This window comes from Ranitomeya imitator, chromosome 5, assembly GCF_032444005.1.
Source record: "Ranitomeya imitator isolate aRanImi1 chromosome 5, aRanImi1.pri, whole genome shotgun sequence".
In the NCBI taxonomy this organism is placed as follows: Eukaryota; Metazoa; Chordata; class Amphibia; order Anura; family Dendrobatidae; genus Ranitomeya; species Ranitomeya imitator.
In genome coordinates, this window is record NC_091286.1 from 649,716,947 (window position 1) to 649,732,575 (window position 15,629).

The following is a 15,629-nucleotide window of genomic DNA, read 5'->3' on the forward strand; positions in this document are numbered from 1 at the left end:
CTCAGTGACCAGAGATCTCATTAATACAGTGGATCCCGGCATTAAGGACATAGGGGCGCAGAGCGCTCCATCCTGGATAACATCAGGCGCTCTTATTGGACCGATATAGAAGGTAATGAGAGTATCTACCCGTGATATTATTTACTATGATATCATCATTGAATTATATGCATGTATCGTTTTAATTTACTTATATAGGCTTTGCATACTATCTAATTGGTTACACATAAAATCGCATTTGGTGTTTCCTATATATTTGCAAAAGCAATGAGGCTGTTGCCCCTAGCAACCAATCACATTGCAGCTTTCATTTTGCCAAAGCTTGTTATGAAATGAAAACTGGACTCTGATTGGTTGCTTCGGCCCTAATTGACGGTTTTAGGTAAATGAGGCCTTGTTGTGTTGTGCCTTCTGCAGGGCCTGAGCCTGAGGGGATGAGATGTGACCCCAGTGTTCAGCTCCCTCTACACACAGCAGATGCCATCTATGTCACATAGCCAGCATTTGTGCCTAAAAGCTGCAGCCAGAGCTGAACTCTGACTGCTGCTAATCACTTAGATTCCGCTGTCAATCTCTAATAATGGTTTCTAAATGGATCAGTTGATCATGCATGCATGGCCCCTAGCGATGAGATTGAGGGGTACTGATGGGCTACCATTATAGCCAGGGGCCAGCTTACTAGTATTCCCGTGAAGCTCAGCCTCGGAAGAGCTGTATATTAGACTCTGACTTTTCCTGCAATATTTTAGTATAAATGTGTAAACATATATACTATATACTATATATACATATATATATATATATATATATATATAATTTACTCAGTTAAAAATAAAGAAATAAAAAAGTAAATGTTTTTGTTGTCACCATGACCTTAAAACTCTGATCTATCAATACATATAATTAAACACCAAAAAGAGGATAAAAATGCATTTTTTTTGGTCACCACTTCCCTAAAAAAATGCAATAAAAAGCTAATTACAATATTGACTGATATCAATAAAAAAAAGTTGACTAACCGTGCAAAAAAAAAAACAAGCCCTCATACAGCTCCGGAAAACGGAAAACTAAAAATGATACCGGTCTCTAAAAAAAAAGAATCATTCTGAATGTTGTTAAAAAAATGTTTCATTATTTAAGTGGGAAAAAAGTTGATGCAAGTTTGTTATCACGTAAGCGAACTAACCTGAAGAATCGTATTTACCACAGAATGAACGCTGCAAAAAACAATGGCAGAATTGTATTTCTTTTTCACCATTTCATTCCACTCTTGATTTTTTTTTTTGCCCGTTTCTCAGTCCAGTGTATGGCGCCATTCAAAACTACAGCTTGTCCTGCAGATAATAAGCCCTCGTACGTCTATGTCGAAGGAGAAATAAAAAAGTTATTGCTCTTGAGAAAAAAAAGGAAGGGAAAAAAATGAAAAGGCAAAATCAAAAATATTCCCTGGTCATAATGGGTGAAAGAACTGGAAACCCCCTTTAAGCTCCTATCCATAGCTAAGTTTTGCTACATATTTGTATAAGTGGCATTTTGGGGGCGATAGATTCCTTTTAAAGGGGTTGTCTGACCTTAGGCTATAAGTCTGCAGTCTCTTTATGTGACTACAGATGTGTGAATCCTCGCAGCGTGCGCTGTCAGATTCTCCAGCTTCAGGAATGGGCAGTCATGTGACTGCAAGTATACGATTTGCATACATCTGGACACATTCCAACTAGACATGTCTGGCCTCGCTCAACTCACCTGTACTGAGCGAGGCTGCGCACGTCTAGTCGGCATGTGACCGCATGTATGCAAATCGTCTACTTGCAGTCTTGCGTCCGACAGCTGCCGGCCCCGGAGAATCCTGACAGTGTGCACACTACGTGCTGTGAGGATTCACAAGTCTGCAGTCACGTAGATTGACTGCAGACTTGGACTCCTAGCCTGGACAATCCCTTTAAGGTGATGATAACGTTTATCCATTCACTATTTTTAGCCACTTTTTGCATTTTCTGCCGCTCGCTCCTTTTGTTCCAGTCCTTCCGTCCACCTCATATGTACCCATCTTGCACAGACAGCATGACCGTCGTCTCGTCGAGGATCCATACGGATTTCTTCCCTCCTATGACATTCTTGACTGCGATAAGTGTTATTTGATACGTTCGATCAGATGAAAGTATTGAAAAGTCAATTGTGCTTTTAGAGAGAAACACTTGAAAAATGGTTTCGAGATAGTGCATTGACCAAATTATTGAAGTATTGGATTCCAGAGTCGCTGCGGCGGAGCACGTAACACTTAACCACCGCTCTCCCTCAGCAGAGGAGCAGGAATCCTCCAATCGACTGATAGCGGAATAGTGAGAGGCGCTGAGCGTGGCACACTGTAACGACAGCTCAGACGCTGCTAGGTTTCATATTCTTAACCAAGTAACAAGTTTTCTCTGTGTATGATGTGAAAATAAATCTCCGGCCTTAAGTAAATGTGTACATTACGAGGCCCCATAAGGGATGTCTTCTGGGTTGGACGCCTTCCAAGCCAAGGCAACATCCATCTCGTGTTACCCAAGACGTAGCAGAACCACAGTATGCGATTGCCTTTTTTTTTTCCCGTTTCCACGATGTCTTCCAACAATTCCTCGGATTGGAGATGTAGCGGAGCTGAGCTTGTGAGTCGCATATTAGGCCTCATTCAGACGGCAGTGTTTACACACACGTGTTCTGTCCGCCATGGGTCAAGCACGCACCTATCATAGTGCATGTGGCTGTTCACAAGTCCGGGTTTATCGCTGAGCGCGTCGTGTCCGTTTTTGATCAGAGTCTTGTGAAAATCAAGGATGTCATCCATGTGCGATGAATGAGCTTTTTATTTTTAGTAGTGGTTCTCACGGCCCCCATCCATCAGCCACAGAATACTGACCCGGCCTGCAAATTTGCTCGCTAATCTCTAGTAACATAAAATTTGCAAATTTTTACTTATTTATTTATTTTGACATGCAGGAAAATCGCCAAAAATCCTATTCGCCTCATTGATAAAAATCGGCCCGTTTTTTTTTTTTTAATTTTCGAAAAAAATCCCTGATTTCTGATTGAAGCCTCACACTACCTTCATTACATTTTTGTTTTGTTTTGGGTTTTTTTGCTACTTTTTTATGCAAATAAATTGCTGCTTTTTGCAGTATCGGCAAAAGCTCTAAGACTTCAGAACTCTCATGTACATGATTGTTTTAGATTTTACTGACTGCAGCGTTTTTTAATTCTGCAGCATCAGTTCCTTCGGTGATTTTTGCAGAGTTTTCTCACCTTTGGAAAGTAATGAGAAAGTGCAAGAATGCAATAAAGCGTTTTTAAAACTTTTTAAAACATGTACTGTATGCAGATCATCCAACTAATCGCGGCAAACAAATGCCGCAAAAATGCTGAAAAACGGGTACTGTATTTTTGCTGCCAGAAGAGCAGTTTTTTTTTGCTGAAAAAAGGCTGCAAAAAAATGAAAGGTGTGAACATAGCCAATCTATCCTATGAAGAAGCACAATTTGTGACCCTAACTTAAAGAGTTCACAAACTATTAGTATACACCTCTATGTGGGATTGGACAAGTTTTGAGTTAAAAGGAACTGTCCGAAAGTTGAAAAAAATGGCTTTTTCTCCCAAAAAAGTAAGGTAATAGTGACCTGTCAGTATCAGTCACCCAGGTCAGTAAGTTTATGGCCATAACAAACTTTCACCGCATTTTTTTTTTCATTAATATTTATTTGGTTAAAAAAGAAATTTAGAACTTAAAAAAAAAAAAAACGCTGTACATGTCTCTACTTTCTTAGATTTGATTTTTTTATTATTTTCGTTGGTACATTTTTGGATAATTGATATATTGATTGCTTTTAATTGCAGTTTTTGAAAAGGGGTACGGCAATTTTAGCTTTTCAATTTTTTTTTTTTTGCTTTTGTGTCGTTTATTGTATGGATTAATTATATTCGTAGATCAGACTTTTACAAATATGGTGATACCAAATATCTCTAATATTATTTTATTTTTTATTTTGCTTTTTTTTCCCATTTTAGATTGGGAGAAAAAGTTGAAAATTCAAACTTTTAGGTGCATTTTTTTTAAGGTTTCTTTTTACAATTTAATTTATATTTTTCATCCCCTATAGGGAGCTTGAACCTGTGATTGTTTGATCGCGTATACTATATACGTCCCAATGTTTTCTCACAATATGACTGGTATATAATGGGCCCCATTTCCTACAGATGAATAGTAGTGCAGGTTGCGTCTTCTCCTCTTGATGCTCAATGTGTGATCCACTGAACTGAGCATGCACGTACTCGCTGGGAACTAAAAGCCTTGTTGAGATGTATTCAGCCTGACAAGACCTGGCAGCTCCGTTGGCACAGAAGGGGTGGCTTGATTAAGCCCCGTAGCTGCAGAAGCACCAGAAAGGGTCTCTGCAGACCTCGCCCGTGCGTGGCTTCCATTCTTTGCTGCTCTGTAAAGAATTTGACCTGGCACAAAGATTTATCCTGCAAATGAATTGCACAAAAGACAACTGTTTGGTCTGTGTTTATAGAGAGGCGGTGGGAAGCTTGTCCGCTGTGTAGGAATTAGGTCAGCACAAAAGACAAGGAATGTCACAAATGAGCATTCTTCTCCACTCCTTAACGAACTGGAGGGTCCCATTAACCGTATGGTGGGATGTGGGAAAATAAAGCAAAGGAAGAATGTGGGTAATGACCATTGTCACAAATAGCAGTAAGCATGGAGAAAGCCCATTGTAGCTGACATTAGGGAACTTGAGTAATGCCTACTGACAACAACAAGGAATATGGGTACTGCCTATTGTCACTGACGGCAAGGAACCTGGGTACTGCCTATTGTTACCGACAACAAGGAACCTGGGTTCTGCCCATTGTTACTGACAACAAGGAACCTGGGTACTGCCTATTGTCACTGACGGCAAGGAACCTGGGTACTGCCTATTGTTACCGACAACAAGGAACCTGGGTTCTGCCCATTGTTACTGACAACAAGGAACCTGGGTACTGCCTATTGTCACTGACAGCAAGGAACCTGGGTACTGCCTATTGTTACCGACAACAAGGAACCTGGGTACTGCCTATTGTCACTGACAGCAAGGAACCTGGGTTCTGCCCATTGTTACTGACAACAAGGAACCTGGCTACTGCCTATTGTCACTGACAGCAAGGAACCTGGGTACTGCCCATTGTCACTGACAGCAAGGAACCTGGGTACTGCCTATTGTCACTGACAGCAAGGAACCTGGGTACTGCCCATTGTCACTGACAGCAAGGAACCTGGGTACTGCCTATTGTCACTGACAGCAAGGAACCTGGGTACTGCCTATTGTCACTGACAGCAAGGAACCTGGGTACTGCCTATTGTCACTGACAGCAAGGAACCTGGGTACTGCCTATTGTCACTGACAGCAAGAAACCTGGGTACTGCCTATTGTCACTGACAGCAAGGAACCTGGGTTCTGCCCATTGTTACTGACAACAAGGAACCTGGGTACTGCCTATTGTCACTGACAGCAAGGAACCTGGGTACTGCCCATTGTCACTGACAGCAAGGAACCTGGGTACTGCCTATTGTCACTGACAGCAAGGAATCTGGGTACTGCCCATTGTCACTGACAGCAAGGAACCTGGGTACTGCCTATTGTCACTGACAGCAAGGAACCTGGGTACTGCCTATTGTCACTGACAGCAAGGAACCTGGGTACTGCCTATTGTCACTGACAGCAAGGAACCTGGGTACTGCCTATTGTCACTGACAGCAAGAAACCTGGGTACTGCCTATTGTCACTGACAGCAAGGAATATGGGTACTGCCTATTGTCACTGACAGCAAGGAACCTGGGTACTGCCTATTGTCACTGACAGCAAGGAACCTGGGTACTGCCTATTGTCACTGACAGCAAGGAACCTGGGTACTGCCTATTGTCACTGACAGCAAGGAACCTGGGTACTGCCTATTGTCACTGACAGCAAGGAACCTGGGTACTGCCCATTGTTACCGACAATAAGAAACCTGGGTACTGCCTATTGTCACTGACAGCAAGAAACCTGGGTACTTCCCATTGTTACTGACAACAAGGAACCTGGGTTCTGCCCATTGTTACTGACAACAAGGAACCTGGGTACTGCCTAATGTCACTGACAGCAAGAACCTGGGTACTGCCCATTGTCACTGACAGCAAGGAACTTGGGTACTGCCCATTGTAACTGACAACAAGGAACTTAGCTACTGCCCATTGTAACTGACAGCAAGGAACTTGGGTACTGCCCATTGTAACTGACAGCAAGGAACTTGGGCACTGCCCATTGTTACAACAAGGAACCTGGGTACTGCCCATTGTCACTGACAACAAGGAACTTAGCTACTGCCCATTGTAACTGACAGCAAGGAACTTGGGTACTGCCCATTGTAACTGACAACAAGGAACTTAGCTACTGCCCATTGTAACTGACAGCAAGGAACTTGGGTACTGCCCATTGTAACTGACAGCAAGGAACTTGGGCACTGCCCATTGTTACAACAAGGAACCTGGGTACTGCCCATTGTCACTGACAGCAAGGAACTTTGGTACTGCCCATTGTCAATGACAGCAAGGAACTTGGGTACTGCCCATTGTTACTGACAAGGAACTTGGGTACTACCCATTGTCACTAACAACAAGGAACCTGGGCACTGCCAAATGTCACCAACAACGAGGAACCTGGGCACTACAAATTGTCACTGACAACAAGTAACCTGGATACTGCCCATTGTCACTGGCAAGAAGGAACTTGGGTACTGCCCATTGTCACTGAAAACAAGGAACCTGGGTGCTGCCCATTGTCACTAACATCAAAGAACCTGGGCACTGCCCATTGTCACTGACAAGGAACTTGGGTACTGCCCATTGTTACTGACAACAAGGAACCTGGGTGCTGCCTATTTTCACTGACAACAAGGAACCTGGGTACTGCCCATTGTCACTGACAAGGAACCTGGGTACTGCCCATTGTCACTGACAACAAGGAACCTGGGTACTGCCCATTGTCACTGACAAGGAACCTGGGTACTGCCCATTGTCACTGACAACAAGGAACCTGGGTACTGCCCATTGTCACTGACAAGGAACCTGGGTACTTCCCATTGTCACTGACAAGGGACTTGGATGCTGCCTATTGTCACTGACAGTAAGGAACATGGGTACTGCCGATTGTCACTAACAGCAAGGAACATGGGTACTGCCGATTGTCACTGACGAGATGATCAATTATTGTACATAGTTGAAAACTACGATTAGTTTTATGTAGAAGCAGCTCCACCTCAGTCTACAGGCATTTTCTGGTATCGCACTTTATCCCATTCACTTGAATAACGATTGACTTCAATACGAGACCCAGCTGATGAACAGAGAGGGCTCCTTTTCTAGAGAAAAAATTACAGATTCCTTTTTTTTCATTCTGGGTAACTTCATTAAAATATCAGTCCAACCAGGGGTAATATTGTACCCCAGACAACATTAGTGGTTGCCCCCCTCAAGGTTCTTATAAGCTACAGCCTTACACTTTCTTGCCATTACTCGGTGGTGGTGGGCCTGTCTGGTTAAGGCCTTTCACTCACTGGCTTATTGCCCAAATGGTCATGCCACCTAAAGTTTTGTTAAGCCTCACCGTACCGATGTGGTGATGGTAACCACTGGTGCTCAATTCCTTTCTCTTACATGGAAACCATGTGAATAGTCAAGTATGGGCCCTAAGAATCACACCCTTTGGTTGTCCCAAAGAACCCTGACCTAATTCAAAGGAGCCTTGCTGTATTTATCTGGATTTGTTTGTCTGAGACTTGGACTATATCTACTAAAGCTTCACCATGGTTGGTAGCGTGGTCCTCACCCATTGATATTCTGCACATAATGTATGTAATCTCTGTTATATACAGAGGTGAACTGCACCTTTTTCTACTATGGAGAATTTCCTCTAAAACATTTCTAGATTTATGGAAAGTACAAGGAGTTCTTCTCCTTGGAGGGATGCTCCACAGACCGGTCCGGTGCCCAGAGGCTCCTTTATTGCTGGGGCTATGGATGTTTCTTGGATTTATGGTTCTCATGTTCAGTTCAGTGTCAGGTCATGTCAGAATACGGTAAGTGATGAGTTTCCCAGTTGTCTTGGCACCGATTTCTCAACAATGAAAAGCAAGAAGTGAAGTTCAGCCATAGACGCAGCACATTAAAAATATAAAGTCTATATTAATAAGTTTTACAGCGCTGTTTTTGTAAAATATTATATAAGCTGGTGAGCAGGTCTGGGCCAGGACATTCCAATCATTTCTGGGCCAGTGTACAGCAGAGTAACTTGTGTGCAGTTTGAGCTGGAAAATTTGTATTTATTTTTTTGCAAATTTTTTCTTGCGCACTATACAGACTATTTTTTGTGACTCTGTATTCTTTGCATGATCGAGTGCACCTAGAACTTATTATTGACTGACAGTTCAGTCATCCAGTCAGGGCCGAGTCATGCCGGGGCTTCCTCCATTTGTCTCCTATTGCTCTCTGCCTTCATTTACAGCTAGTTGTAGCTTAGCTCAAGTGATGTATACTTGCTCTTTACTTTGTGTTCCTATGTTTGATCTTTATTGCCAGATCTTAGTGGTTAGCACTGTAACCTTGCAGAGCTGGGGTCCTGGGTTCTAATCCCACCCAGGACAACATCTGCAAAGAGTTTGTATGTTCTCTCCGTGTTTGCGTGGGTTTCCTCCGGGTTCTCCGGTTTCCTCCCACATTCCAAAGACATACTGATAGGGAATTTAGATTGTGAGCCCCATCGGGGACAGCGATGATAATGTGTGCAAACTGTAAGGCGCTGCGGAATATGTTAGTGCTATACAGTTGTGGTCAAAACTATTGATACCCCTGCAATTCTAGTAACATAGTAACATAGTAACATAGTTAGTAAGGCCGAAAAAAGACATTTGTCCATCCAGTTCAGCCTATATTCCATCATAATAAATCCCCAGATCTACGTCCTTCTACAGAACCTAATTGTATGATACAATATTGTTCTGCTCCAGGAAGACATCCAGGCCTCTCTTGAACCCCCCGACTGAGTTCGCCATCACCACCTCCTCAGGCAAGCAATTCCAGATTCTCACTGCCCTAACAGTAAAGAATCCTCTTCTATGTTGGTGGAAAAACCTTCTCTCCTCCAGACGCAAAGAATGCCCCCTTGTGCCCGTCACCTTCCTTGGTATAAACAGATCCTCAGCGAGATATTTGTATTGTCCCCTTATATACTTATACATGGTTATTAGATCGCCCCTCAGTCGTCTTTTTTCTAGACTAAATAATCCTAATTTCGCTAATCTATCTGGGTATTGTAGTTCTCCCATCCCCTTTATTAATTTTGTTGCCCTCCTTTGTACTCTCTCTAGTTCCATTATATCCTTCCTGAGCACCGGTGCCCAAAACTGGACACAGTACTCCATGTGCGGTCTAACTAGGGATTTGTACAGAGGCAGTATAATGCTCTCATCATGTGTATCCAGACCTCATGATCCTGTTTGCCTTGGCAGCTGCTGCCTGGCACTGGCTGCTCCAGGTAAGTTTATCATTAACTAGGATCCCCAAGTCCTTCTCCCTGTCAGATTTACCCAGTGGTTTCCCGTTCAGTGTGTAATGAATTCTGTCAGATAATACTCAGTTTCTTCCTGAAAATGATTGCAAACACAAATTCTTTGTTGTTATTATTATCTTCATTTAATTTGTCTTAAATTAAAAAACACAAAAAGAATTGTCCTAAAGCCAAATTGGATATAATTCCACACCAAACATAAAAAAGGGGGTGGACAAAAGTATTGGCACTGTTCGAAAAATCATGTGATGCTTCTCTAATTTGTGTAATTATCAGCACCTGTAACTTACCTGTGGCACCTAACAGGTGTTGGAAATAACTAAATCACACTTGCAGCCAGTTGACAAGGATTAAAGTTGACTCAACCTCTGTCCTGTGTCCTTGTGTGTACCACATTGAGCATGGAGAAAAGAAAGAAGACCAAAGAACTGTCTGAGGACTTGAGAAACCAAATTGTGAGGAAGCATGAGCAATCTCAAGGCTACAAGTCCATCTCCAAAGACCTGAATGTTCCTGTGTCTACCGTGCGCAGTGTCATCAAGAGGTTTAAAGCCCATGGCACTGTGGCTCACCTCCCTAGATGTGGACAGAAAAGAAAAATTGACAAGAGATTTCAACGCAAGATTGTGCGGATGTTGGATAAAGAACCTCGACTAACATGCAAACAAGCTCAAGCTGCAGTCCGAGGGTACAACAGTGTCAACCCGTACTATCCGTCGGCGTCTGAATGAAAAGGGACTGTATGGTAGGAGACCCAGGAAGACCCCACTTCTTACCCTGAGACATAAAAAAGCCATGCTGGAGTTTGCCAAAACTTACCTGAACAAGCCTAAAACATTTTGGAAGAATGTTCTCTGGTCAGATGAGACAAAAGTAGAGCTTTTTGGGCAAAGGCATCAACATAGAGTTTACAGGAGAAAAAAAGAGGCATTCAAAGAAAAGAACACGGTCCCTTACAGTCAAACATGGTGGAGGTTCCCTGATGTTTTGGGGTTGTTTTGCTGCCTCTGGCACTGGACTGCTTGACCGTGTGCATGGCATTATGAAGTCTGAAGACTACCAACAAATTTTGCAGCATAATGTAGGGCCCAGTGTGAGAAAGCTGGGTCTCCCTCAGAGGTCATGGGTCTTCCAGCAGGACAATGACCCAAAACACACTTCAAAAAGCACTAGAAAATGGTTTGAGAGAAAGCACTGGAGACTTCTAAGGTGGCCAGCAATGAGTCCAGACCTGAATCCCATAGAACACCTGTGGAGAGATCTAAAAATGGCAGTTTGGAGAAGGCAGCCTTCAAATATCAGGGACCTGGAGCAGTTTGCCAAAAAAGAATGGTCTAAAATTCCAGCAGAGCATTGTAAGAAACTCATTGATGGTTACTGGAAACGTTTGGTCGCAGTTATTTTGGCTAAAGGTTGTGCAACCAAGTATTAGGCTGAGGGTGCCAATACTTTTGTCTGGCCCATTTTTGGAGTTTTGTGTGAAATGATCAATGTTTTGCTTTTTGCTTCATTCTCTTTTGTGCTTTTTCATTTAGGACAAATTAAATGAAGATAATAATACCAAAGAATTTGTGATTGCAATCATTTTCAGGAAGAAACTTAGTATTATCTGACAGAATTGCAGGGGTGTCAATACTTTTGGCCACAACTGTATAAAAATAAAGATTAATATTATTATCTTGGACCTTGCCTTGCCCTTTTGCCTTGATCTGCTACCTTCCCGCAATTTTGACCTCGGACTGTGGCCTGACTACACCTTTTGCCCTTTCCCCTTTGTTTAAAACGAACCCTCTTGGTATCTGACCCTGGACTTCTTAACCACCCAGCCTTACGGCTTGACCGTGAGTAGTGACTAGCGTCACGCTTATGTTGCCCTGTTTATAGCTGCCTGCTGAATGAGTTAGCTGAAAATCTGTCAGTCAGTTCACTCTGATGGGGAGTCTGTGACTCTTTTAGGCTACGTTCACAGTTGCGTTGTGCGATGCTGCGTCGGCGACGCAACGCACAACGCAAATGTAAACGCATGCACAACGCAGCGTTTTGTGACGCATGCGTTCACTTTTTCATGGTTTTTGGCGCAGAAAAAACTGCATCATGCAGCGTCCTCTGCGCCCTGACGCATGTGCTGCAGTGACGCATGCATCACAAAACGCAAGTGCAACGCATGTCCATGCGCCCCCCATGTTAAATATAGGGGCGCATGATGCATGCGTCGCCGCGGTTGTGCCCGACGCAACGCAAATGTGAACGTAGCCTTATCTATTTTTTTCTCAGCTCCTCTCAGCTGATTTATAATCACGGACCACATTAAAGTTGAATGTGCAGAGAAATAAAGAGCCCGTAAGAGCCATATTTTTAATGACACCCAATTGAAAAAATACTTCTAACCCAAAATATATGAATTTAAGTACAGAAAAAAAAATTGTACCCACAATAATTGCGAAACTTACATAATTTTCCTATTATTCAATGGTGGTTGTCCCATATTAGTAAAACATGGCAGCATTCTTCCATAAATGGAGACTAGACTGCAATATAAAACACAACCCACAGAGAAGTATGGCGCTGTTTCTAAAAAGATATTCTAAAAAAAAAAATTCATCCTAGATAAACCTTTTTTAAGGCTTGTTTAAATAGAACTAGAAAAATTCCGTTAAAGAAGCACTTCCATCAACGTTTTTATTCTCTTAATATATTCCAGTCATCATATTATATATCACTGTGCACTATTGCTCATTTTCCTTTCTGCCCAGTTAATTCTTCTCTTTTCCATTAGGTCTATTACATCACGTGATTAAAAACTGACGAGCTGAATCCTTCTAAGCTCTATGTAGAAACAGGAGATCAATTTTCCCTGCATGAGTCATCACTGAAAAAGTCGATGGCAGAGGGAGGAGCGGTGGCATTTAAGTGGTTGGATGAGGTATCCCCTCTGTCACCAATCCGTTGATCTCAGGTTCAAGTCCCTGAGATTGGGAGCTGACAAAAAAAGGAAATATCAGATAAAAAATGTTTTAATGTATTTTAGAAAATATAAAATATATACTCTCATTTTCCTAAGACTTAATAAAAAAAATCTGAAAAACAAAAAAAATAAATTTATTTGCCACATGGGTAACTGTCAGAACTAATAAAATACTTATCTGATGCGGTGTATGCCCCAAAGAAAAAAGTGAGACCGACTGAATTACTGCTTTTAGGTAATTTTTGTCTTAGGCCGGTTTCACACGTCAGTGGCTCCAGTACGTGAGGTGACAGTTTCCTCACGTACCGGAGACACTGACTCACGTAGACACATTAAAATCAATGTGTCTCTGCACATGTCAGCGTGTTTTCACGGACCGTGTGTCCGTTTGAAAAACACGGAGACATGTCAGTGTTCCTGGGAGCGCACGTATCGCACGGACCCATTAAAGTCAATGGGTCCGTGTAAACACGTACCGCACACGGATGCTGTCCGTGCGCCGTCCGTGTGCCGACTGGGTACCACACGTGCAGGAGACAGCGCTACAGTAAGCGCTGTCCCCTGCTTTGGGTGCTGAATCCAGAATTCATTCCTTCTTCCCAGCAGCGTTCGCTGGAGAGAAGAAATGAATAATCAGGGTTTTTTTTTTTTCATCACTGTAATGTGCGGCACCACGTGACCGCTCATACAGGACAAGCAGCAACGCTGAGAGGAAGCATCGAGGGAGCTGGGTAAGTTATTAGGACATTCTGGTAGTTCTAGTTTCAAATCAATGGTGGATTCACAGGTTGGAGGCACTTCCTATATTCTACGAAAGTAATGCTAAGTCTGAGATCAGTGCTCTACAAGATGATGAGCATTTGCTGTTCTCTACTCCTCACGTACACGTGCGTTCTACAGTTTCTAACTTGTGTCCCTCCGGCCGTAACATCCTATGGAAAATGCAGTGACTCATTGACTCTGAACATCCCAGAGTATAAAGACTCCATAGAAATGTATTTGAGATCTGGAGAGACGTCATAGAGGCTACTTGTAACACAAGTGCTGGGTCCGATGAGACGGCTGCTTGCTGGAAGGTGTTGTTATGACAAGCTTAACCAAACAGTAAGCAGCCATGCCAGTAGCAGAACATATATCCGCATCCATATTTCCTACGCGCGCCCACCGCATTCCTGAACTGTGCAGTTCTCACAACTCGAATTTCCACCGAGTTTTCTGGAGGGAATACGAAGCTCGAAAGAAAGGCCTTAAGAAAGTTTTACTGTGTGTCAAGAACTGGGTTTCTATTGATTTTTGGACTTACTTTATTAGGAGTTTAATGGGATTTCTCGCATAATCTGTTTTCTTTTCTTTACTCTTGGGTCTAATATTAATATGAATCACATTATTCCTGCTGTAATGGATTGTATCATTTATAGGGTATCGGTGCCTCCATTGTTTAGTTTCCAGTGCTTAAAGCGTACTCGTCGTTTCAAGTGACTTTTCTTGTGTGTACATGAGGAGTAACAGGATTTTTAGCCATTAGTTGATTTGTTTTCCTCTCCGCAGGCTGTGAGCCGGTGGATGGAAACTAACTGCTATAATCTCCCATACCCAACACACACAGACATGGGAGATTCCTGCTCTCCTGTCACTATGTAGCAATATGTTCAGAAATCACAGCCTCAGCCTGAAGGATATTATGCAGCAGTGCTAAGCAGTGTAGCTGTGAATCCAGAAGTGTGGGCGAGATAAACACTTATTAGAGAGGAGCGGCATCTTCTCTATGTATCTCTCTGCTTCTCTCACACACTTGCTCTGCCACCTCCCCGGTCTATAGACTTCAGGTGTGATCTGATTTCTCGATGAGCCGGCAATCCGTCCTGTGCGCAAAACAAATAATAGCTGTTTCTCAAAGTAAATGATGACTTCAGGACCCAGGGGGAGGAGAAGAGGCTCATAATTGGAGAAATAAGTAGATTTATCTGATAAAGATGTATTACAAAGTTTCCTATATTCATTTACAGTAATGACATTCATTAAAACGACAGCGACCATTTCAGGTTTTTTTTATCCAACTCATGCCAGTGGTTACTCAAAACTTCCAGTACTCAGGACAAGACTCGTTGTCGGCTGTGGCTGTGAATATTAGAAGGTGTCTTTATTTTATAGTTGTCATTTAGTGTTTCGCCAGATTAAATTATAGATCTAACTCTACATACTTCTATTATTGAAGCACGGAAGAGTGATTATTTAGCTCCATGAGAAAAATAAAGTCCAACAAGCATCTCTGCTGAGGCTACAAGTAAAGAAGTTCTCTGCTGGCACTGTTTGTATTGGGCTCTCTGCTGGCACTGTTTGTATTGGGCACCCTGCTGGCACTGTTTGTATTGGGCACCCTGCTGGCACTGTTTGTATTGGGCACTCTGCTGGCACTGTTTGTATTGGGCACTCTGCCAGCACTGTTTATATTGGGCACTCTGCTGGCGCTGATATATTGGGCACTCTGCTGGCGCTGATATATTGGGCCCTCTGCTGGCGCTGATATATTGGGCACCCTGCTGTCACTGATGTATTGGGCACCCTGCTGTCACTGATGTATTGGGCACTCTGCTGTCACTGATATATTGGGCACCCTACTGTCACTGATATATTGGGCCCTCTGCTGGCGCTGATATATTGATTACTCTGCTGGCGCTGATATATTGGGCACCCTGCTGTCACTGATGTATTGGGCACTCTGCTGGCGCTGATATATTGAGCACTCTGCTGTCACTGATATATTGGGCACCCTGCTGTCACTGATATATTGGGCCCTCTGCTGGCGCTGATATATTGATTACTCTGCTGGCGCTGATATATTGGGCACCCTGCTGTCACTGATGTATTGGGCACTCTGCTGGCGCTGATATATTGAGCACTCTGCTGTCACTGATGTATTGGGCACTCTGCTGGCGCTGATATATTGAGCACTCTGTTGTCACTGATATATTGGGCACTCTGCTTGCGCCGATATATTGGGCACTCTGCTGAGGCTACAAGTAAATGAGTTTTCTGCTCGCACT

General features: G+C 43.0%; 1 protein-coding gene across 2 annotated transcripts in view; it reads left to right on the forward strand.

Moving 5' to 3' along the window:
* Positions 1–15,629, forward strand: part of KLHL29 (kelch like family member 29) — a 991,490-nt gene that overhangs the window by 155,173 nt on the left and 820,688 nt on the right. For both annotated transcript variants that reach the window (XM_069728156.1, XM_069728157.1), the window contains exon 2: positions 6–112. The gene's annotated coding sequence lies outside the window, so the exon portion shown is untranslated. The remainder of the gene's footprint in view (positions 1–5; positions 113–15,629) is intronic.